Source organism: Cupressus sempervirens, chromosome 11 (assembly GCF_028749045.1).
Source record: "Cupressus sempervirens isolate cs-2001-9-10 chromosome 11, ASM2874904v1, whole genome shotgun sequence".
NCBI lineage: Eukaryota > Viridiplantae > Streptophyta > Pinopsida > Cupressales > Cupressaceae > Cupressus > Cupressus sempervirens.
This window is the reverse complement of record NC_143128.1, coordinates 755,618,536-755,645,337: the sequence shown is the minus strand read 5'-3', so window position 1 is coordinate 755,645,337 and position 26,802 is coordinate 755,618,536. Positions and strand designations below refer to the sequence as shown.

General features: G+C 37.7%; 1 protein-coding gene across 8 annotated transcripts in view; it reads right to left on the bottom strand.

Annotated features, from left to right (window-relative positions):
- PIP5K9 (phosphatidyl inositol monophosphate 5 kinase) overlaps positions 1-26,802 on the bottom strand; it is a 217,899-nt gene that overhangs the window by 81,426 nt on the left and 109,671 nt on the right. The gene's annotated exons all lie outside the window — the stretch shown is intronic.

The following is a 26,802-nucleotide window of genomic DNA, read 5'->3' as shown; positions in this document are numbered from 1 at the left end:
AAGGCCAAGCTTGGATTTTTAAATCACAAGAATTGAATTGGTAGTCGAGCTCAAGAAACAAGAATGTCTACCGAGCCCGACTCATCTCCATGATTATAAATCAATCGTTCCTCCTGTCATTGTTGGGAAACGAATTCTCAAATCCAACCAGTGACCTCTCAATGGAAGACATTGAACATGCTGAAGGAAGACTAAGGTTTTCGAAGAGAAGATGCACGCTTGGTATCGGTGAGCATCGATATGAGCAATGATAAATGCTCGACACCCGCAAAGATGGAGTCCTCATGGCTTAGTATCGTCAATTGGAAAAGGAGAGAAAAGGAGAAAACCTTAAAAAGATTGTTGTCGGAGGTTTTGATCTCATGTACAGAGTATTAAGAAGGACTATGTTTGATGTGTTTGACAAAATACCGAGGCCATGCCTTATATTTCTCCTTGACAGAGCTCCCCAAGTGGTGATCATCCATCACAGAAATGCGCAGCACTGAGGAACAGGCGTGCAATGCGAAGTCGGGTCACAAAGCCGACACACGAGCCTGGACATCCGAAAATTGATCTCTCATTCTTGTGTGTATGTGAAGGCCGCAAACCAGAACATGGCAAAAGCTTCATGGCACGATCACAAAGCCTATGGAAGAGGAGGTCAGGTACCGGCTTGAAGGAGATGATCAAGCGATCAGGCTTTTTCATTGTAAAACCTGATTACATCATCGGGTCACCACAAGGTTTGGACAGTTCAACGAATCCTTATTTGACCACAAGCCACATGTCGGTACTTGGTAATGTGTAAGTGCATGTGATCTATTTGACAGAATGTCAGAAGTCATAAAAGCCACAAATCAGTTTATAGAACACTATGAATCTCTAAGAAATGATAAAGTATTGGCATGGCGAGGCAAGATTGATATAACCATGGTGCAAGCCCGAAATGTCATGCAAGGATCAAAATCCAAATAAGGACATCATCAAACTAATAAGCAAAAGCAAGCATGATATGCGCTAACTGTTTGATAAAGTGCCAAAGGTCATCAAAATCGCAGATCTGTATACAGAACATTGGGATTGTCCAAGAGCCCGATGGAGTTTTGACGTGGAGGGTTAAGCTTTGTATATCCATAGCATAGAACTTGAAAACAATTCTACTCAGAATTCAAGCCAATAGAGACATGATGAAAGGACCTTCTACAAGAAAATTAAAGGTTTTTGGTGGGATATATGAATTGTTTAACAATATGCCCGAGCTCGGCTAGTCCTGCAAAGCCGAAAGCATAAGTCCAAATGGGTTATGCACTTTGGTATGTTGAAGTCCTTGGTGGCAGCACCCTTCTCCTCTCCACCACGGTGATCCAAAAGACATTGTATCTGCCAGAAGACCATAATTTGAGCATTTGCGCTTTGTCGAGATTAATGAGAACTTGATTATCTTGAATCAAGGTGACTGCAAACAGTTGTACATAATGCTATGTCATCCCATGCTTGATAATCGCATGCAGATGGTTCCTAGTGAATGATTACTGATTGGCACAGGGACCTGCAAAAAAAAATGCTTGAGCCCAGGTTTTCTTGGTACAAGACACAGGGGAAGACGCCCAAAAGCATTGGAGGCATCAATAAATCAGTCAGTGACTAAATTGAATAGATAAACAAAATTGAAAGTGGAAAACCATACTGAGCCCTTTAAGCATGTTTTCATTATGACTCGAACCTCATAGTTCACTTTGAAACATGGTATGGAAAATGAATGTCGTCCTACACTTATGCATATGATTAAACTTCGAGTAGAGATCATAGATGTGTTCCAAATGTAGCCGTGACATGTAGTGCCATTGAATTGACAATTGTCAATTGGTTCTATAAGCCTATAACATATATATGGGAAAATGGGAACATTAAAAACAATTATTAAGGAGCCACAAATCTATTGTGGTGCCTCGATATACCATTTAAAAGTAAGTAAAAAGGGTATTTCCTTAGAAAGGAAAAGTCAATCACGGGAGTAGTTTCTTGGAACAGAAATTAGTAAAGAGACTAAGTTACCGATTCGGATGCGTATTCCAAAGCGGATTCCGAAAGCGGATACGGGATGCGGGGATTTTTTTTTTTTTTGGATGCGAATGCGGGAGGAAACGTGTATATATATATATGCAAAGAAATGCAAGAAATATCAAATATACTAATATATGTCTATATATATTAATATATAACAACTGAAATGAGTATTTAGTATTGAAGACCCAGTAAAGACATACAGTCTGCGTGAATACTTTTGGTCAAAGATTTTGATTAGCAGCAAATATTAAGAATCATACATCATAAACAAAGTTGTATCTACATACTGTTTAATAATCAAATATTCTAGGCACTAGCAATATCAAAGTTTGGCATTTAAAGAAAACATATATGTAGATATATAACAAAGATAAGCAGCGTGTAAATAACATGAATGCTCGAAAGATAAATAACATGAATGAGTTTTACACTTTTCATGCAGCTGGGCCTGTGGATGCTCCCAAATGCTTCTGGAAGCTCTGTGGATGCTGGCCGGAAGCCACCCGCAGGCTCCCGGATGCGTCTGGAAGCTGGATATTGGCTTCCAAAAGCATCCGGGAGCCTACAGGTGGCTTCCGGCCAGCATCCACAAGGCTTCCAGAAGCATCCCGCATCCGTCCACATCCGATGCGGAAGCCTCTGCATTTCCAGACGAATCGGTATCCTAGTAAAGAGACAATAACTCTTCATTACGAAAAAGGGAATTGAGGAAAGATTGTTTTCAAGATTCAATTACAAAACTGAATGGCTTTAGTTTCGTGATTATTTATTGCAATCACAGGGACATATAAGAGGCAACAACGGGGGTTCCACTTTTTCTGCCCGAGACTGCAGACTGTGTGCTATAGCAGGAGGGGAAAGAGTTGTTCCAAATTTATTCCAGTTCTTTTGAGGGAGAGAAAACAGACTTTAGAGGATGTGGGAAGAAGAGCTTATGTTTATTTTCCTTTTCTGAACTGTGTGTTAGAGAAAGGGAAAAATTTTGATTGTTAATGTAATATAAAAGAAAAGAGTTTCAGTTTTTCTTTTAGACAATGATTTTCACTGCAAATCTGTAATAGGATCTTTGTTATCTTTTACACTTTAGAGAAGGGAGACTGGAGGATAATTACATATCAAAACTTTGATTTTGGCGCAGTTTCTTTCCACTTATCACGATCTTCATATTGTTTTCAGTTTTCTCTAAAATACATTTTAATGTCACTGTTTTCTGATTACGTTATCATTTGAAGATATCTTTAAAAGCTCTGATTCCTCATTTTCTCAAAAGGATGGAAGATACATTCTTCGTTCTTGCTTTGTAATGCAGCATCCAGACAAATAGACTTTTGTTATTTGTTGTTCTTTTCTTTTCAGCCAACTTAGTTTCCGCATGTATTTCGAGTTTACGAATAGATGTTTGTAAACCTTTTGTGTTTTCTGGTTAAAAGCATCCATATTTGAATTCATTGTAAATCATGTACAGGTAGCTATACCCGATAAAATTCTAAGGAAGGCTATCAATCCAATGATAAGCTATCCAACTGTTAGTGCTGATTCAATCTTCCTATCTGGACATTTAGAGTTAATTTGTGTTTATTTCTTTGGAGGACAATCTGTTCACTAACACATGGGCATGTCCCTTTTCACAATCTATGAACCATAGTTCCCTCCCTTCTCTTTTCTCTTCTCTACTTCCTATCCCCTCGTTCATTAATCGCATCATATCCTTCCTTAGAGCTTAGATGGTCTTGGGTTCAGCCCCGCTTTCTTTTGAGCTTTCACTCCCACTTCCATGCCTTTTGGCCTTGGAGGTTTTATTCTCACTTTCTATATCCATTTCGCGAGTACATGCATCCACAAAGGTTGATGGTGGAACTATTTTTATCTTTTTCGTTACGGTCGACATCAACCCTTCAATAAACTACCTTTTCTTCAGTCCATCCACGGGCTTGGTGTCAAGCTTTCCAATCAATTCCTTCAACCTCCTAGTATATGCTCTAACTGATTCATCCTTCCCTTGTCTTCTATTATAGATCTCTATCACTAATTCATCATTGTCCTGAACGAGCCCGAATTCTTCTTCGAAGGCTGCACGGAGATTATTCCATGTATTCTTCTTGCCTGCCTCCAAATCTGTAATGACCCTTACCAATAGGCCACTAATAACTACTAATACTGAACTGTGACATTTCGTCAAACACTTGTCATGCAAACTAAATACACTGCTGAAAGTAAAACGCTGAATAAAAAAAATTGTTGTGCAACAAATCTACTCAAATAACTGATGAAAAGTAGTGCCAATATATTCATTCAATGATAGCTGAATGCTTTTGTATATGATATGCGCTTTTTCTACTCAAAGCATGACAACATGGCACATTACAAACAAACCCTTACTGGCTGAATACAACTGAGAATTTCTTGCAACTACAACTGAAATGAAAGAACTTGGATTGAGCAAATGCTGGAGACTAAATGCTGAAGACAAAATGATGAAAAAGCAACTCCAAACTGCCCTCCAATTTGCTGACTGTACGGCTTGAAGGTACAGTCGTACATGTACAGACTGGTACGGCTCCTGGCAAAATAAATGCTGGGCTGAAAGGAGCTGATAATGATATAGAAATAATCGCCAGGCTCCAAGGAAAATTCTCCCAAAAAATAAAAATCAAACTCCCAGCCAATATTGAGATATGAGCAAAAATGTATGTCCAGGCTGAAAATCGAACCTTGCTGAAAATGCTCAAATAAGCTCAACTTGAAGTAGTTGAATACCACTTCCAAAGTGCAACCCTTCAAAGGATATTTCACCTCCTCAGTTATGCAAATCCTTAAGAGACTTCGTTCCCAAAGATCAAATGACAATCTGCAGACCAAGATGGCTCCACAAATGCTCAAAAAAAAAAGTGGTGTAACTCAAAACTTAGGATGTCCAAATGAGAGGCCAAGCACTCTATTTATGCACTTTTCTAAGAAGCCTCTAAGAACTTCTAGAAGTATCCATAAAATATTTTTTTTATGAAATCCCTTTACAATGCACTTTTATATTAAAGTAACATAATAAAATAAAAAGTGCAACTCAATTCAAAATTATAATATTTTGGCCCTGCATAACACATAAAAATAAAAATATGATTAACCCCATCTCTCCAAGAGTAAATAAGACCATCCAATTCCCAAATAATCATCAGAATGGCTCTCTCACCAAAACCATCTGCCTAAGACAGCCCATAATAGGCAAATTCACTGAAAAATAACATGTCACTGAAAAGGGGACATGACAGTCCGCCCCTCTTGAAATTGCTTGCCCTCAAGCAATCTCAAAGCTGGATGTTGCAAAATATCTTCTACCTCCCATGTGGCATCCTCCTCGAGTAAATCTCTCCACTTCACCAAGTACTCTCTGATAGTCCTCCTACGGAGCTGTCTCTCTCTGCTGTCAATGATGTACTCAATAACAAGAACCAATTTCCCTTCATCATCCAATGGAGGAAGAACTGCTAAAGGCACAACATGCTGACCCAACGCCTTCTTGAGCCGTTACACATGGGAAACATTGTGCACCCTATTGTCTGTTGGAAGCTCAAGCTCATAAGCCATCTCACCAATCTGCCTGATAATCCTAAAAAGGCCATAATATCTAGGCTTAAGCTTCTCTGACCCCCTCTTCCTGAGAGTAGACTGTCGGTAAGGCTGCAACATGAGGTAAACCATGTCACCAACCTCAAAACTCTTCTTTGTCCTCTTCTGATCTGCATACTACGTATGCTGATTTTGTGCTCTGGCAATATTATCTCTGAGGGCATCAACAATGTCCTTACTCTCCTAAAGCAAATCCCAAGCACGAGGAACTCTAACATCACTCATAAGCAAATCAACAAAGCTCGGTGCATTATAGCCATATAGTGCTTTGAAAGGAGTCATCTGAATAGATATGTGATAGGTAGTATTATAGCAATACTCGCATAAATAAATCCATCTAACCCATGCTTTCTGCTGACCAGCCACGTAGTTCCTCAAATATCCATCCACCCACTTATTTACTCTCTCTGTCTGCCCATCAGTCTGCGGGTGGTAACTGGTGCTAGGTGTGAGTTCAGTGCCACATAAACAGAACACCTCCTGCCAAAAATGACTCAAGAACCTGGTGTCCCTATCACTCACTATGCTCCGGGGTATCCCATGTAGTCTGAAGATCTCCCTGAAAAAGACTTCAGCCACCTACGTTGTCGTGTAAGTAGTAGTGATGGGAAAGAAGTGTGCATATTTCGTCAACCTGTCTACTACCACATAGATGCAATCTCGCCCTTGGGCCTTAGGCAAGCCCATAATGAAATCCATGGATATACACTCCCACTTCCTGTTAGGAATGGGAAGTGGTTGTAGGAGCCCTGCTGGGAATGTGTGCTCTTGTTTGTTCTACTGAAAAACAGGGCACTCTCTAACATACTGCAACACATCTACCTTAAGCCCCTTCCATGTGAACCGCTCCCATACCTACCTATATGTTTTGAAGTATCCAAGATGTCTAGCTGTAGGTGAATCATGAACTGCTCTCATAACAATACGCTTCACCTTCGATCCTGGGACTAAGAATATCCTATTCTTGTAGATAATTAAATCATCCACAAGTGTATACCTGGTATCAACAACTATCCCATCAACAATCCCGGATGCCCATGAATCTCTAGCATACTCAGCAATGATCAAGTGCCTCCAATCCTCTAATATCTGAATCATAGCACTGAGATGTGGTCTACATGACAATGCATCTACTACCACATTCTAAGTCCCTTTCACATAGGAGATGTCAAAATCATAAGCCTGCAGTTTACTAACCCACTTTTGCTGCCTATCATTGAGATCCCTCTGTCCAAGGAAATGTCTCAAACTATTGTGGTCAATTTTAATGCAAAACTTACCACCCACCAGATACTGCCTGAATTTAGCCAATGCATGCATAATAGCCAACATCTCCTTGTCATATATACTAAATGATCTCTTTGGCCCACGGAGCTTCCTGCTCTCGAATGCAATGGGGTGCTTGTCCTTCATCAGAATAGCACCAATACCCTCTCCAGATGCATCACACTAAAGCTCAAATGGCTTCGAGAAGTAGAGCAATGCTAACACAGGACATGTAGTCATGATCTCCATGAATCTCTCAAAGCAAGTTTATGCCTCAGGTGTCCAAACAAAGGCTCCCTTCTTCAGCAAATCTGTCATAGAAGCTACATGACGTGAACAACCACTGACAAATCTGTGGTAGAAACCACACAACCCAAGAAACCCTCTCAACTATGTCAGGTTCTCTGGAGTAGGCCATTCCACAATGGCACGGATCTTATCAGGATCCACCCTTACTCCCTCTGCACTAATGATGTGACCCAAATACAATAGCTCTGTCATGCCCAAATCACATTTGGACTCCTTGGCGTACAAGGACTCTGACTGCAGGATTCCCAAAACTATCTTTGTTAATGTTTGGTAGCTTCTGTCGGATAACTTTATGGTTATTCATATAATTATATATGAGATATAATATTATGTGAGATATAAGCTTATTATTTGAGATATATATAACATAATTAAGTTTTTATTATTAATTATTTGTTTATTGAATAGACATGTCTATTCATTCACCCATGCTCAATATAAATGAGAGGATGTTGCATATGGAAAACATATACCTGATTACAAGGCAATGCCATTACATTTGCAACAGATCCTGGAAACTTAACATGGTATCAGAGTAGGTTGCAGATGTAAGATAAATAGCTTTATTGTAAACCTCATTCTTGACATGGAGCTTAAGAGTGTTTCAGAAAGAACATGAGCATGTACTTGCATATATTTATAAATATAAAGATGTTAGCAACACGCAGTATGAATGAAGAGAAGAGGGTCTCACTGGAATTGAGTCAGACGTGAAATTTTAGAAACCATAACTGAGAAGGAAGATCCATTCTAAAGGAACATGTTGCGAGGGAGTGCACTATGGTTGTGAGTTTTTCATAACTAGGAAGAGGTATCCCATTGCAAAAATTCTTGTGATCCGCAGGTTGTTACTATAGTACGTAGATTAGAGAAGGCTCCCAAATTGAAATGATACTGAAATGATTGAATAGATAAACGAGGAATGAATCCTCTCACCTATCTACCACTACAGTGCACAAATGTTAGTAATTTTTGAAAACATGGATATGTACACTACCAGCACAGACCAAAGAGGATTATGATGAATCCCATCTCCCACTGGCACGGAATCATATGAGTCATTTTCCTTGATGAAGTGGAAGGTTGCACATCTTTCCAATTTGTAATAGATTCTTCACCCTCCATACATGTATGAGGCAGAAACATGAAATATTCCCCAATCTACTGCATACAAAAATCAAGATTCCACCGCACCTTTTGTAAATTTTGATGAACGAACAACCTCGACAATGCCCAGGTTGACTCGCTTTTGAATTTGATATTGTGAGTCAACTGCAACAACAACCTTCACATATGAAATGTTAACAATGTCGATAAGGAGGGGATTGCAAATAAACAAATGTTGTAACATCAACATCAATGAACATTATATGAATTGTTAGACAGTAATGAACACCAATATTCGAATGGAAGAGAGTTTATAAAACAATGAAGCTAAATCTAACATTATAGTGAAAGTGGAGGAAGAAATTATCGCAGATCTTTTTTTTTCTAAAGCGCCAAAATAAACTGTCATGTTTGAAAAGGATGGGGCATATAATGTAATCCTCCACATCGAAAGTCTTATTTGCATAAAAGGAGGTCTAACTTGCAGAATACAAAGACAAGTACCATGATAACCCCATTGCATATTGGAAATACAATAATAAAATTAGGAGCCTATCAGTAAGCCTTCAAGTGGAAGGGTGGAGCCCTTTCTTCATAGTTAAATCTCGAGGATGAAGAGATTACTACAAAATGAAAATGGGCCAAGACTATTGAAGGGTGGACGGATATGGTGAAAAGATAAAATTCTCCTCCATCTGTCATGCCAGTTTACCTGACAAATAAGTGTGAAGGGACCCACCATCATTAAAAGAGCGTTGATGTGTATTAAATGACAATGATCCCACCTAGATAAGTATGCATTGTTTGGTTCTTTAAACAAAGATATATGTTAGTATGTGCACTTATATAAACAAATATGTTTTAAGTATTTTGATAACAAATTTTTTTTTTTATACTATAAGAGTTGTCTTGATCTTTTCCTTTAAGAATGTTATTGCAGGAAAAGTGAGATTGAAATTTAGAGGGAGAATAACATTTCATTTGAGGAAATCTTGAAAGAGAGGGAGAAGACTAAGGATGCTATTTGGTTAACCTTCAGTGAACCCGATCTTATTAATTGAGAGGGAGTAAACCATGTTGAGTTGGTTTCTCTAATATTCAATAAGTTGTCATAGTTATGAGGACTGTGACTATGTATGGGCCTATCCCCTATGTGCATCATGAGGAAGTGACGACTTCCAAATGATAATACAATAACTTGTATTATGAGATAAAATAAATTGAGTAAATGGTAAATGTCTTGTATCTCAACATTCTGGGAGGCCATTACTCTTAGAGTACTTGGTGAATATCATTGATATTTTAGGAGGCCAATACTCTTGATATCAAATGTGTACCTATCTAAAAACATTTTGAGTAATTGGTAAAAATCATTGATATTCTGGGAGGCCAATACTCTTGATATCAAATGTGATATCTAAACGTTTTGAGTAAATGGTGAATATCATTAATATTCTGGGAGGCCAATACTGTTGATATCAAATGTGATATCTAAATGATTTTGAGTACTTGGTGAATACCAAATGTCGATATTCTGGGAGACCAATACTCTTGATATCAAATGTGATATCAAACCTTGTTTTTGAGTACTTGATGAATATTGGATGTCGATATTCTAGGAGATCAAGACTCTTGATATCAAATGTGATATCTTACCGTAAGTTTGAGTAATTGATGAATATCATATGCTGATATTCGGGAGATCAATAATCTTGATATCGTATGTGATATTAATGATGGAAATCTTCTGAGATATTACCAATGGTGTAATATTTGTCTTGCGTTTATCCTCCCTTACTAAGAGGGAGTGTTAATGTTTGGTAGCTTCTGTCAGATAACTTTATGGTTATTCATATAATTATATATGAGATATAATATTATGTGAGATATAAGCTTATTATTTGAGATATATATATATATATTTAACATAATTAAGTTTTTATTATTAATTATTTGTTTATTGAATAGACATGTCTATTCATTCACCCATGCTCAATATAAATGAGAGGATGTTGCATATGGAAAACATATACCTGATTACAAGGCAATGCCATTACATTTGCAATAGATCCTAGAAATTCAACTATCTCCAAGTGCCCCATGTGCTCCTGCCAAGTCTGACTATATATCAGAATATCATCAAAGAAGACTAACACATACTTCCTCAATTGGTGACGGAAGACCCTGTTCACGGTGGACTGAAAAGTAGCTGGCACATTGGTCAGCCCAAATGGCATGACCACAAACTCGAAGTGCCCACAATGACATCTGAAGCAGTCTTCTCAATATCCTGCTCTCTAACTCTGATCTGATGGTAGTCGGATCTCAAATCAATCTTCGTGAAGTAACATGCACCATGAAGCTCATCAATTCGTGGAATGGGATACCTGTTCTTGATGGTCCTTTTGTTCAGCACCCTATAATCAATGCACATCCTCAATGTACCATCCTTTTTCTTCACCATCACAATCGAAGAAGCAAAAGGAGACTTCCTAGGCCTGATGTGAACCATCACAAGAAGCTCCCTGATAGTTTTGTCGATCTCATCCTTGAGCCTCTTAGGATGCCTGTATGGTGTAATCATCACGGATTTAGCACCCTCCTCCAACTCAATGATGTGTTCAATACCTCGGTCTAGTGGTCTACCAGGTGGGATGTCGCTGAACACTCTGTCATACTTCACTCTCACCTCTGTATGTTTGGATGATACTCTATCTTATGTTGTCCCTCCTGTGTAGGCATGAGAGTACATATGACTGCCCACTCAATGTCATCATGTTTGGCTAACATCTCTAGCCGTCTGAAGAAAATAGTCCTGATGTCTCCATTCCTGATGGCTCTCAAAATGTGTTGCTTCCCATCCACTTCAAACTTAATCTCCATGTCCTTCAATCTGAAGGTGACCTCGTCCAATGAGCGCAACCATTCCATCCCAAGAACAATATCCAGATCACCCATGTTGACAACATGATAGTTTGCCTTGAACTCATAGTTGTTCAGGCGTAAGGGCAAATTTCTAACCATCCTGTTACACTTACGTGTATACCCATCATCAACCTGTACTCGCAGTCCCTCAACCTCCTCAGTCATAATACCACGACACTCAACAAAACGTGCATCAATGAAATTGGGCATAGCACCTGTATCAACCAAAGTCATAACTCTCTGCCCTACAAGAACACCACGTAGTGTAAAAGATCCTGTTGAATGCTAGACAAGTGTGCCTCTTGGAAGTGCAACTCGAGCTACTCCTTAGTCTCTGGAACTTCTGCCTCGGGCTCTGCATCACTATGATCAACCTCATGTCTAGAATTATCAAAATTTGAATCCTCGTAGTAAGCCCACATAACCCTGTTAGCCTTCCCCTTAGGCCTCATAGGACAATCATGATCTCTGTCATAGGGACCTTTGCAGTAAAAACATAGCTTCTCCCTGTGCAAGTCATTCAGTGTCTCCATATCCAAAGGTGCAGCAGATTTACCCTTGGTGTGACCTTTTTTGCCCTTGTTTTTATCAAACTTCTTATTGTCCTTGAATGAAGAAGTGTTCCTGGAGGTGAACCTGCTAGAGGGTGCTGTGAGCTCCATGCGCCGTGCTTTCCTCATAGCCTCCTGCAATGATGGGGGATCGAATGCCTTGATCCACCACTTTAGAGGTTCAGACAACCCCTCTGTGAATAGTATAACCAACCTCCTCTCAGACACATCCTGCACCATCACTGATAATCTCTAAAACTCACTGATGTAGACCTCCAAACTGTCTGTCTGTCCCAGTTGTGCAAGATCACGAAAGAAGACCTCCGGGTCTTTCTTATCAAAGCGCTCTACCAATCTATCCACAAAATCCTAATAGGATGTCACCTGATTATGCTGCAATGTAACCATACAATGTGACCACCAATCATGTGTTGTGCCCTCTAAATGCAAAGTGGCATACTTGATAGCATCCGTCTCTGACATAAGCCTCAATGCTAGGAATGTATCTAACTTATGGATTCAGGCTTGTGCTGTCATCTATCCACTGACATTGAAAGATGGTAAGGTTAGCTTCCTAGTAACTCGTTGCAACTCAGTGTCTTGACCTCCTCTAGGCCTCCAGTTCTACCTACTACTCATGTGCTCTCTTCTCTGACTCAGGTAGCAATCAAAATTCAGCAACTCATGAACATGTGGAGCTAGTGCCTGTCATTCTACATCTACAACTTGAAGATCATCCTAAAAATCCTCAAGCATATCATCCTCTACTGCCTCCTGAGTCGCCTCTCTAAGGAATGTAGGATGTGTAGGCCTGTTTGCAATCCATGACCTGTGCCTAGGAGCACCCTGTGAACCTGCTACACTCCTGTTATCCTGCTCTGGTGTCCCCCTATCCTGATCCTGATCATGTCTGTCCTGTGGGTTCATGCGCTCAACCAAGCTTGAGCCATCCGCTCTTGTCTTGTAACCATTGCTCTGAAAAATTCCCTTGTTTCCTGATCGTCATTCCCATTGTCTCTTGGTGGGCTACGTTCTTCTCTATCACCCATGTTGTTTGGCTGCTTGTCAAAATCTTGTTCCTCGTCAAACAAAGTTTGCCTGCGAGTGTAAAATCTGTGAGAGCCAACCCCAGGTGGCTACATGTGATTGCTAAACCCTCAAGATGGCAAGACCTAGCTCTGATACCACTGTAATGACCCTTACCAATAGGCCACTAATAACTACTAATATTGAACTGTGACATTTCGTCAAACACTTGTCATGCAAACTAAATACACTGCTGAAAGTGAAACGCTGAATAAAAGAAATTGGTGTGCAACAAATCTACTCAAATAACTGATGAAAAGTAGTGCCAATATATTCATTCAATGATAGCTGAATGCTTTTGTATATGATATGCGCTTTTTCTACGCAAAGCATGACAACATGGCACATTACAAACAAACCCTTATTGGCTGAATACAACTGAGAATTTCTTGCAACTACAACTGAAATGAAAGAACCTGGATTGAGCAAATGCTGAAGACAAAATGATGAAAAAGTAACTCCAAACTGCCCTCCAATTTGCTGACCGTATGGCTTGAAGGTACAGTCGTACATGTACAGACTGGTACGGCTTCTGGCAAAATAAATGCTGGGCTGAAAGGTGCTGAAAATGATATAGAAATAATCGCCAAGCTCCAAGGAAAATTCTCCCAGAAAATAAAAAATCAAACTCCCAGCCAATAGTGAGATATGAGCAAAAATGTATGTCCAGGCTGAAAATCGAACCCTGCTGAAAATGCTCAAATAAGCTCAACTTGAAGTAGTTGAATACCACTTCCAAAGTGCAACCCTTCAAAGGATATTTCACCTCCTCAGTTATGCAAATCTTTAGGAGACTCCATTCCCAAAGATCAAATGACAATCTGCAGACCAAGATGGCTCCACAAATGCTCAAAGAGAAAAGTAGTGTAACTCAAAACCTGGGATGTCCAAATGAGAGGCCAAGCACTCTATTTATGCACTTTTCTAAGAAGCCTCTAAGAACTTCTAGAAGTATCTATAAAATATTTTTTTTATGAAATCCCTTTATAATGCACTTTTATATTAAAGTAACTTAATAAAATAAAAAGTGCAACTCAATTCAAAATTATAATATTTTGGCCCCGCATAACACATAAAAATAAAAATATGATAAACCCCATCTCTCCAAGAGCAAATAAGACCATCCAATCCCCAAATAATCATCAAAATGACTCTCTCACCAAAACCATCTACCTATGAGAGTCCATAATAGGGAAATTCACTAAAAAATAACATGTCACTAAAAAGGGGATATGACAAAATCTATATACTAGTCAATGGCTATACCTCTCAGTGTGGTTGGACATACTTTTAGCCACTTCTTGACATCATTCTCTCCGTTTGCTTATCATATGGTTATGCATGTTTTACAATGACGTGCAAAATCTATCTATTGTAGAAGACTATACAAATGAATTCTACAAGCTATCCATTTGGGTAGATCTCAATGAAACTGATGAACAAATGCTTGCGAGGTATGGGGTCTTTTGAGTCGTCCCCTGTGAATCTAGGGAGTTTTTGTTTGTCCATTGCCATTCTTCTTGGGACGCTCCCTCCTGACAGGCTAGATTCTTGAGTACTTGTCCCAACAGTATCTCCTCTTAGGCTAGAGTTTTGTTCCTGTCGATGCTCTCTATGTGTTAGGGTTTCAAGATTTTTGCACCTTGCCTTCCTTCCTAGTGACTCAGAGATAGCTGTTTATCGTACTGGTAAGAAATCAACGTATACAAACAATGGAACAGAATAGCAGAATTATATTCGCATATGCTAGACATACATTATGCTTCATAAGGTGAATAATAATAGAAGATGATTTACAATGATCCCAAACGGGATATAAATACTATCCACCGAACCTTCCCGAAGGAGTCCGTCGGCCACAAACATTATGTCCGCTACAAACTATTTACCCGTCAGCTACAGAATACAAAACACCGACGACAATCCTTCCATCGGCTACAAAAACACCTACGAGACCATCCAGTCGACTGACACCATCCCCCCAAAAAAGAAAAGTCGTCCCCTGACGACTAACAAAATATCTGAGACAAATTAACAAACAAAATACATTAACAGAGTGACTACAACAAGAAAAATCTGCTTCTGTCACATCACTTCCACATTCATCCCGTTACATCTGCAACCACTACTAACACAATAGTGTCTCCTCAAGCTAACCTTGATAGCCACCCGTGCTGCTTTCTCTGCTTCCAACAATAGGTCCACTGAGCTAAATGTCGCTGTACTGCCTTCTGGATGACTCACTACTCCCGAGCTCGCTATGCATCCACCAAGATAGCCTCTCGGCCAACACCTACTCCCAGTGCCTCTGGTACACAAACACTCCATGCTTGCAGCAACTTCAAGTCTTCTCTACTGGTCAGACTCCCATGACTGATATCCGCAACGACTGGGGGTCCGGCGGGGTCGAGGGGCAGCACCCCCACGGGGTCTTGGGGCAGCGCCCCAGGTGCGCTCCCTGTCGCAGTACAGGGCGGGGTCTGCCCCTTGCCGCCAAGACCAAACTTCCACTTCGGAACCCACACAAAACTACATGGAACACTATCCACCGAACCTTCCCGAAGGAGTCCATCGGCCACAAACATTATGTCCGCTACAAACTATTTACCTGTCGGCTACAGAATACAAAACACCGATAACAATCCTTTCGTTGGCTACAGAAACACCGACGGGACCATCCAGTCGGCTAACAATAGCCAAATTGGCTATTCCTTCAATTGTATTTTTAATCAACCCTTCTCGGATTCGAAAGTGGTTCCCTTGTTCCCTTAAACGACGGCATCTCTCCTCCTATTATTGAAGGCATAACTTCCTTGATGCGACTTCCTCCTCAGTTTCTTCTTTTGGCACCCACCTAGGATATTTGTTTGGAATCAAGGGCATGAATTGGTTTAGTGTCTATTTGCCTTCCATGAATTATCACGCTCCTCCAGTTCCCATTCCCTTGTCCTTCAGCGAACTATTGGAGCACTTGTTGCCTTATTCGTTCTCTTTCTGTTTCCGCTCTTTCTTCCTCCACACGTACCAAGTTTCTTGCCAACAGTAGAGGAATTTGTCCAAGTAGATCGTACACCACTGGTGGTACCGAAAGCTCGTCGCATACTTTGCTCTTCGGAACTGCTCTCCCGCGGGCTTTCCTTTGCACATACTGGTCAACAAAAACTTCCCAGGTCATCACCAAATCACCTATCAACTAATCTTCTTTGGATATTTCCTCCTCTTGACCATCACTATTCGTTACTTGTATACATAGTAGGAAGGGTCTTCCCATTACTCCATCCTACCTTGTCGACGACCTCCAGGTTCAGACTTGGGCAACGACGCCAAAATGTAGAATGGTTATTCACACAAGATACACAAAGTAATACAACATAGACTCAATAGTACTAATGGAACATTCATTACTTGTACCAGAATACCAAAAGAATACTAAATGGCAAGGAAATGTTATTGCTTTTATCAATTACCAAAAACATGAGTACATCATCAATATTCCAAAGTTCTTATAGAAGGGTCGATTGGTTGGGAAAACCAACCAATGCATTCCCTCACTTCTTATCTACCCAAAACCCATAAGATTAACTAGTTCTAATCACAATATTATCACCATGGCATCACCTTTGGTGTTTTGGCATAAAAGAATGAGACAAGCGAGTGAAAAATGTAGAGCATTAAAATGTAAGGGAATAGTTGAAGGGTTGATTGTTTCATCTTTAAGTATTGATTCATGTAAACATGTCTATTGAGGAAGCAAAACTACTTAATGATGTTTACTCTTGGTCTGCTCAATCTAAAAGGAATATGCAATTGGTTCATAGTGATTTTTTTCAACTTGTTAATGTGCCTTCATTAGGCAAATCCATCTACTATGATTCATTATTTGATGATTTCTCCAAAAAAAAGGTGCTTCTTCTCAAAGAAAAATTTGAAGCCTTTAAAAACATATAAAGAGTTCAATCTTCTTCTTGAGAACTAGAAGAAGAAGATGAAGATGAAGATGAAGATTGAGTATAGAAAATTGTGAAGAATATTGTCTTGTGAGGTTTAATAAGTATCTTAGGGGCAATGGAACAACTAGAAAAAGAAACAACTCTATATACCTCTTAATAGAGAGGGGTTGTAAAAACAAATAACGAAGTGTTGATGTAAGAGGCTAGGAGTATTCTCAAATGGTGCTAGACTAGAGAAAATATTTTGAGCAAGGACAATCGCTACCAATTGTTCTTTGATTAATGTATCTCCAACATCAGCCCTTGTTGATAAAATCCCTAAGGAGGCTTGGATGGGAAAGAAGCCTTTTCCTTGACATTTTAGAATGTTTGGTTATGATGTTGAGATGCATATTCTAAAGAGGAGATCTAAGTTAGTTTTCAAAGGCAAGATGTATCTTCATTGGTTATTATGACAATGTGATGGATACAAACTTACAAATTATTTGACAAGAAAGATAGGATACAATCAAAATATAATCTACAAAGAGATTGGATGTTTTTCAATTAAACAATCAAGAAATGAAGAGAGAAAGGAGGTGCAATCAATCAAAAGATCAAGAAGTTGCACCTAAACATGAACAAATAGTTCATGAGTAACCCTTAGAAATAAGATAAGATATATTTATTAATTTCCAACAAGAGACCACAGAAGCCAAGAACAAAAAAAGGGGGCTAGCCCGTAGCAAGGACATCAAACGGTGCTTGAAGAAAGAAAGCACCAACTGAAACAAAAATAGAGGGAGAGGTCAAAAGGAAAAACAATCCCAAAACCCATTAAGGGTTCTAAACAACTGTGAAGAATCTCCAAATTGAAGGATAGGTGATAGGATCAATCAAGGCCCAAGGCTGCATCGAAGTGATCCTAGAAGAGGAAGGCAATTGTGAAGAGCACACGATCATACTGGGGGGGTTGGAGGGGCGGGGTGGGTGGGGTGGGATGAATCAATATAATAACTTTTCCAGTACAAAACTTTTATCCACACAATAACTTCAAATACTGAAATTAACAATTATGCAAATGAACACAAAGTTTACATAGAAACACAATGCAAGAAAAAACCAAGGCAAAATAATTGTTTTATATATGAACTTGTTCTTTTACAATATTTTGTAGGCTCCAATCCCTATGTTTATGAACACAGACTCACTGGAAGCTCCAACTCCCACACTTCGCAGGCACCGACCTGCTAGAAGCATCAATCCCCACTGCTATCTTCATGAGCACCAACCCATTGAACACAAACCTATTTTCCACCTTGACAATGTCGTTATACTTCAACTGATGATGGACAATTTCATTGCACTAATTTCACTTCTTCAATTTTATACTAGTGAATTATTTAATATCAGCCCATAGACACTCTTCTCTATTTATTTTCTTTTACGACAAGTCAACCTCAATATATATATATATCAGATTTTCAATCTAATTAAACATTTCATCTTATTCTCTCACTTATTCTTCATTACATTACATTTTTCCTTTAATTTTTTTTCATACTGCTCAATAAATCTCTCTTTTCCTATGTTATTTGAAAGTTTTCTCCACACAATAACTTCAAATAATGAAATTAACAATTATGAAGTTTACATGGAAACCCAATGCGGGAGAAAACCATGGAAAAATTATTGTTTTATATATAAACTTGTTCTTTTAGAATGTTTTGTAGGCTCCAACCCCTATGTTTATGAGCACTGACTCACTGAAAGCTTTAACTCCCACACTTCGCAAGCACTGACCTACTAGAAGCATCAATCCCCACTGCTGTCTTCACGAGCACCAACCCACTACACACAAACCTATTTTCCACCTTGATAATGTTGCTATACTTCAACTAATGATGGACACTTTAATTGCACTAATTTCACTTCTTCAATCTGATACTTGTGAATTCTTTAGTCTCTGCCCGTAGACACTCTTCTCTATTTATTTTCTTTTACAGCAAGTCAGCCTCAATATATATATATATATATATATATATATATATATATATATATATATATATATATATATATATATATATATATATATATATATATATATATATATATATATATATATATATATATATATATATCAGATTTTCGATCTGATTATACATTTCATCTTTAATCCTCTCACTTATTCTTCATTACATTACACTTACTCTTCTTATTTACTTTATACTGCTCAACTAATCTCTATTTTCCTATATTATTTAAATATATTGCCCTCTCTTCTTACTTTTACTTCTTCACTCACCGCTGACTTACTTTTTTGTAAGAAATTCATTCTTTATTTATATCTTTCAATTTCAGATAAGAGTTATGTCTCTTGGTAAAGAGACATGTCTTATGGGCATCACATTTTATTTTATTTTATTTTATTTAAGTAACCTGTTGAGGCAAATAGCTTTGGTTCAGAAAATTGCACTGATCTCATGAGACCATACTCACGTATATATACATGTCGATATGCAGAATATCAATATGTATATGTACATGAATATCGTCTGAATATTCTTAATGGAGATCGCAGCATTCAGAACTGCCGATGCATATTATTATTGAAGTAATATCTCAGATTTGAATTCAGTAAACAATCATATTTATACTGATTGTTATCAATTGTAAAAGACTTAGTTAAAGTCTTAATGGCATTAGTTCTTGTTATGACCACTCCACCGAACAGGAACATCAGTGAATAGACATGTCTCCAAATGGAGACATGCCCATTCACCCATGTACCCATCCAAATCATATATAATGTATATGCCGCCCAATATTGCAACATAATAATTGATTAATGTGTCCAGATCGAAAGCAATACAGATGCCAATCTTGAATAAATATTTATCATCATTTGCATTGAGTTTTATATATACCGTGCAGCACTTGTATACTTCATTGGCATTTACTGTACCTGCAGGAAATATACATAATTCAGCAGCGAAAAGGAAATCTGTAAGTAAACTTTACAAACCTTAATCACCTTTTAGAATTATCAGGGTTGTCTTTATTAACTTTATCAAACTTCTTATTTTTAATATGTAGCTGCACACACGGACATATGTGCTCCATATTTTATTATGATAGTGTGTTGTCTTCAGATCCATTTTACCTTAATTCCACCAGCTTGTATTGTATCGTTTGTGTATAAACTTCATTTTAATCCATATATGATTCATGCCGCTACTATCACTCAATTGCCAACTATATCTTTATACTCTCTGACATTTTTATGCTGACTGTTTATGTGGCTTTAGTCACTACTATTGAAAAAGATCTTCAATATCATTTATCGTAGATATCATATATTTTTGCCATAAATGCCAATGTTGATACTGGATACCCAGGACGCCTTGAAATAGTCAACGAAGCCTTCCTAAATTGTCTTTTGTCATTTTCATGCTGTCGCTAACAGATCCTAATCAAATCATTAAATATCATAATATATATGAATGCACTCGCCATTTGTATATGGCCTCCATTTGTAGACATCACTGTTTTGGATATGTTTGAATGCTTAATATTATCCAAACTGCTGCGTCACATCTTCCTTGTGAAAATACGAATGATCATTTTGAATTTACAAACATAATATAACATCCTCCATCAAACTTCACTAATTACCGCTGCCTTGTCTTTTGACATACTGTGCATTTATTGGTATATTTTGTCTTGATGTGTTTTTGTTCTCTTTAAAATTTTATATGCATGACAGTTTCCTTTGTAAATCTGATCAAACACAAGTCTTTGTCAACAATGAATAAAGCAGCTTCACTAATCTGTTCAGGGTTTATGTATCTATCTTGTATAGTTACCAAGCCTAAGACATACATATGTTTGAGTTCTTCCATACACATTTAATATTCCGTGATTCATCCCACAAAAATCAACAGTCCTTTGAAACCATGCTTCATATATTAGTAACAATATCAAATATAATATCTTAACATGATTTTGACCATATCTCCAGTAATCTTGCTGAAGATCTTTGACATCAATGACAATACTCTGTCAAATTGTTGATAGGGGCCTATCCTGTGCTTCACAGATCTAGAATAAGGGGCAGGGCCAAGCTGACGCTTGGTGTCACATGCTGAGTGAAGCCCTACAATGAAGTAATGAGTTAATACGGTGGAGGCATCACAAGATGTCAATGTTGGAGTGTGGTCCTGAACCCTGATGGTTTCCTGAAGATAAAGGGCAAGGCACCTCCAATCCATATATCTAAAGATGGTGGAGAGCGACCGCACCTCCCAGATAGAGGGCAGCAAAAGAAGGAAGGGCGGACAATGAATTCATCCTTCAAGTTCAAAATCAGAAAAAGAAGCTCACATTGCAACTCTTGAGAAGGTCCAGCCAACAAAGAGGAGAATCAAGTTGGTATATTGTACTTGATTTTCGTTGTCTATTTGTATTATCTACTAATGATAATGAAAATAGAACTATGTAGGAAAAATTTGAGTCAATGGAGAATAAGTCCTTGAGAAAAGTAATGTATGAGAGGATAGTGGTTTCAAAGAAGTACAAGATTTGGATAATTGATGCCTAGATCTCAAGCCCAATGTGGATTCCAATAAGAGAGATTCAATTAGGTTATAAGAGTAAAATATTTGAGTTATGACAGATATCAAGGATTTGAAACAAAAATGAACAACATAAATATAAAACATGCAACTTGAATTGTAACAGCAAGATTATACTATGCTAGGTTTTGTAAATGATCTCTAAGGATAGAATTGTAGTCTATCTTCTTTTTTGTTATCGTAAATGTTTAGCATCCTCTTATAAATAATGACTATTTACACATTTATACAAAGAGGAAGGAGTATGACGCCTAAATTGGGATGATGCTTTATATTCCCATTGCAACTAAAACAACTACTCGAAACAACCAGCGTAACTGCCAGGACAGATCAAGTTATGCAATGACACTAACATGGAGTTATGAATTGGGTTTGGAACTCAAATGATGACTAGGATGAGAATCCTACAAATAAAACCACAAAGGATGTTGTACAACACTCAAAAATTGCAACCTTATTTAGTAACCCAAATCCTCATGAGTTAACCACCCCTCCTTAAAGAGCAATAGACCTCATTGCAAGCGTGGTGTATGTATGTATCCTAAAATGGTCGCCTAGACTATGGGTCCCCATTCTTCAATTTATCAAATGATGGAATCAAGTTATCAATTTCCTGAATCAATGTCTTACAATATTTTCAATTCAAATCAATTTTCTTGATCAAATCGTAATTAATTCAATTATTTCAATATTTCCTAAGGTTTGATCATTTCATCAATAATCTTATTTAATTAAAAGAAAACATCCCTTTTAAATAAATAAAATAATCTTATTTAATTAAAAGAAAATCTCTCTTTTAATTAAATTATTTTATTTTATTTAATTAAAATCTCTCTTTTAATTATATAATTTTATCTTATTTAATTAAAATCTCCCTTTTAATTAAATTATCTTATCTTAGTTAATTAAAATAAAATCTCTCTTTTAATAAAATAAATAAGTCCCCACTTAAAGCTCTCTTTTTGATGAAAAAAGGAAATAAATCAAATAAAAATAAATAAAGATTTCTTTTTTGCACATATTTCTAAATGGTGGGCTTTTTCCTCTCACTTGCCTTTTTAGGGATTTATCCCACATTGCTCTTGAGGATGCATTCCTCTCCACACTTTCCTTTATAAGGAGACCTCTCCTTCTCATTTTCATAGATCAAATTTTATTGGCATGCTACAGGTTTGGAGAGCGATTCTGGAGGAGAGCTTGAGCACTTGAGCTTGGACATTGCAACTTCTCTTTTCTCATCTTCTTCTGTCATGCATCCATGGCAATCCATTTAGATTACTCTTGCTTAGATTAGATTTACATTTCCTTTCATAGAATAATCTTGCATTTGCATTTCCTTTAATAGATTAGTTTGCTTTCATGCGTTGTTATCATATAGAATAGCTTCCATTTTCATTTGCATGCATATGTGATGATCATGGAGACTACCACTCTTGCTTTTCCTCTTTGAATCTCTCATTTTATGGTGTACTTGCATGGGCACAAACTAGGTCTAAACTGAGGGCCTCCATTATTAAACCTTGCACTCCATGAATAGAGAGCGAATTGTCATTTTAGACCTCATTCTTGAGCAATCTTGGATATAATGATTCATAGAAGTGTGTCAACATTTTAGCACACAATGGAAGAATCCAAAGCCCGGGGAATAAATAGAACACTCAGCAAAATGAACAAACAATGAAGAGTGAGTGTTGTTAAACCCTACAGTGAGTTCAATCTCCAATGTTATGTCAGTGACAGTATGTGCTAATATCAAAAGGTGGAAAGATAATACATGAATCACGCCGATTGCATCTCATTACATATTCATTCACTTTCATATAGTTTTTACCAAATAGAGAAAGCAAGTGATAGCTAGTGAATGGAAATCTCAATCACCCCAACTAGAAAACTGGACAACAGATATAGTCTCTTGTTCAAACAAAATACAGTATATAAGAAAGAGGAACCTAGAGTTGACATGTCTAGGCCTGCAGCCTTCCTAATCCCCTACGGTGTTGCTTGACGCATGTTCATACCCGATAGTCGTGATGCTTGCAGAACACGTGACCAGCAGCTATGCCAATCAAGTGTTGTGTTAGCTTATGGTTACCGTGGTGATCAGAACTGTTGATAATACCCTGGCATGCATTCTCCCAACTGTGACGTGACTAGTGGTGATGGTTGTTAAGACCTCCCAACTAGTGTTGATGTTACTCACCCCCACAACTTCTATTGTACTACACATGGGTGTTGACTGCAAGCTACTACTGACCTCTTGCAGATGCTAACCCAACCTCCTTGTATTAGTCTCTATGTGTTATATTGATATTACCATTTGTTGTTTCTAATGGCGCACACTTCCCACATCCTTAAACGCATTAGAAACTGATCATATGGCTTTTCTAGCTAGTGCAAAAGAACTCACAAGTGCCTCTGCTGCTAACCAATTTACTTTTGAATGTAAGATCGACTGAACAATGAAATTATACTGCAAATTCCATACCTGAACCTAGGTGCAATCTTCAAAGAGATACTGGGGCTACGTCCAGTCTCCCAATTCTTCTTAAAGAGTTTCGTCCTTGAGAAAACCAGTCACATTTAAGCAACCAATTTCATCTTTCAATATGTTGGTATATTTCATGTTGCAAATCCCAGGAAGGCCTATTGCTTTTATAACCTCAATATGAGGAAGAACACAAATAACTAGGCAATGTGGGATTAAAACCATTTTCGCCTTTTAGTCACTTAAGTTACTTTTGTTATAAAATGATTTAAGTCATAAAGTAAATTTATAAAACCACTTTATAAAATAAAGTGACTTAACTATAGAAAAGCTCCTTAGATTTTAATATTTCCCCCAACGAAACCAAATAAAGTCCTGTGACTGGTTGGGCATCCTCTAGAATAATGTCATTAGCCTATCTAGATGGGAACATAGACCAACAATGCGCTAGAAAGGTCTAGTGCGGATAAGGGAGCATTACACATGGCAAAAGATGTGGGGTACAAATTTACAACTTGAGCTTTACTGAGCCATTTTCCCAAGGAATAAACTTGACTTATTTTGATGATCAAGAAGAGAGGGATGTCTTGTTTTCTTGTTTATTTGACCATAGCATTAATGATTTCATCCACTTGTACCAAAATATTGCATACTACATTGATCATTGTTTGTTGAAGGTATCTACAAGATCTTTAGAATACAATAAAGGAAAAAAAACATGGATGCCACAAATCTTTGACAAACTAGATGCACTCAAAGGTAGGCATGGAGGTTGAAGTCAAATGTGTTTATCTCCTACTTCCTTGGTGATGCTGTGAGCCCATACTAGTGTAGATGAAGCTTGTGGTATGGTATTGTTAGCCTTTCCTTCTACAAGTGTCGTGTTGGTACCATATGAAAGTTGATGTTTTTACTACTGAGGGTCCATTTTTGTCATCATTTTTTTGGTAAGTCAAGGTTAGTGATAGTGTTCTCAAATCAGCTTGCAATGTCCTAATTTAATTCTATTAACTCTTTATGTAGGGTAAGGACAATCAGCTCAGTTTAACAAGGAGTAAACAATGAAATTGATCAAGAACAACGAAGCAGAAAATGATGAAGACAATAAAGTACATAGCAGACAACAGAGAAAAGAAGTAAAGCCATGATATGAATGAAGAGTTTCTTTGGCATACAAGTGAAGACACTTGTGGAGTAAAATTTGGAAGAAAATAGTAAAGAAACTTGACAAATTCTTGATTATTTGTAGTCAACACTTTAGAGAAGCAAAACCCAGCCAGGTATACTCTCTTTGGAGAAAAATTATTCAGAAGTTCTAACCATACAACCAGTGAAAATATAGCAAAGTCATGGTGAAATCATAACTAAGGCTTGAAAGAATAAAATCAACACAACATGCAGTTTGGAGGTGGTAATGCCGTTGATATTTTCTGCCAAACAAGTTTAAACCGTCTTAGGAAAAGCATGCCTAAGGGTTTAGACATTATTTAGTAATGGTAATGCCAAGATAAAACTCCACCTAGTTTCAATGAGCAATAACGTACTGAAACTCCACCTAAGACTAAATAAGGTTTAAAACTGATATTGCGTTGGTACCCCTACATAAATCCATTTTCAGGTCTCATTTTCTCAAATAGGTAATCCTCCACCAGGCCAATTGTTGTTTTCCTAATCAATCTACAAGATTATCCTGAACTTGGACCATTCAACTAACAACTTTGCAAAGGAAAAATACGATCACAACAGAGCAACAAGTGATGGAAACAACAAATAAGACCAGGACAAATTCAAGAAAAATACAATGATTTTTTCATCCGTGCCTAAGGAGAAGTTGTGAGGCAAGTTTCAATCAACAAGATTATGAGAAAGTTATTTAGAGGAACATGATACATTATTTGAAGACTAAGAAAAAATTTGTGCAGTTCATTGATGGCAAACCCGAAAAACAGTTTTAGCTAGCATCCAAAAATGACAACTCGCTTTTATAACTGCACCTAGGCAAAGGAGGGTAGAATTCCATCTAAATAATATGAGAAATGATCCAAGTACTATTTCAAGAGGCAGACCTACTGTATAAACAAGACAAGAAAGTGACAAAGATGTCATAAAAGCGCACCAAGGAAAGAAAGGGGAACCACCATTGTTTGAAAGCAGGTTTGTAGTGGTAATGCCACCTCAAACTTCTCCCCTATGTTCAAGAAGGTGATTAAGCCTTGGCAAAATTCTGCCTGGGTAGCTCCATATTGCCAAATGCAAGATGAAACTCCGCAGTTTTGCAGGGAGGTGCAGCAGTTGGAAGACATTTCTCAATTCTTTGCAGCAATGATATGCAGATCTTGGGGTGAAGATCAGTTTTGATGTTCCAAAGTAGGATTTATCTGGGCGCTACTTTGCCATTTTGGAGTCTGAAGACAGCCTATGTCTGCCAAGGAACAAATTTTGAATCCAATTTCCATTTTGTGAAAACAGCAATCAACTTCTATGTCTCGGGGGTCTCCTAGCTTGATTGGTAACTTTCATAAGCCCCAGGGGAGCAGAAACTATATTGAGATTTGGCTCATCATTGTGATTTAGAAAAATTACAAATGTTATCACATACATACACATATTTAAATAGATGTCAAGCATGTACTAGTGTATTACAATATGTTTGTATAATTTTTGAAGTTCAAAAGTTAAATTGGATTTTGAAAAACCTATTTTATGTTTATTTAATCTAAGTGGTACCATAATGAACCTAACAAAGGTATTAGAAACTGATTATATTTCAAGAAAACATAATATAACAAAGTGGTACATTGGAAATTCCTAACTTGAAATCTTTATTTTTGTTTAAA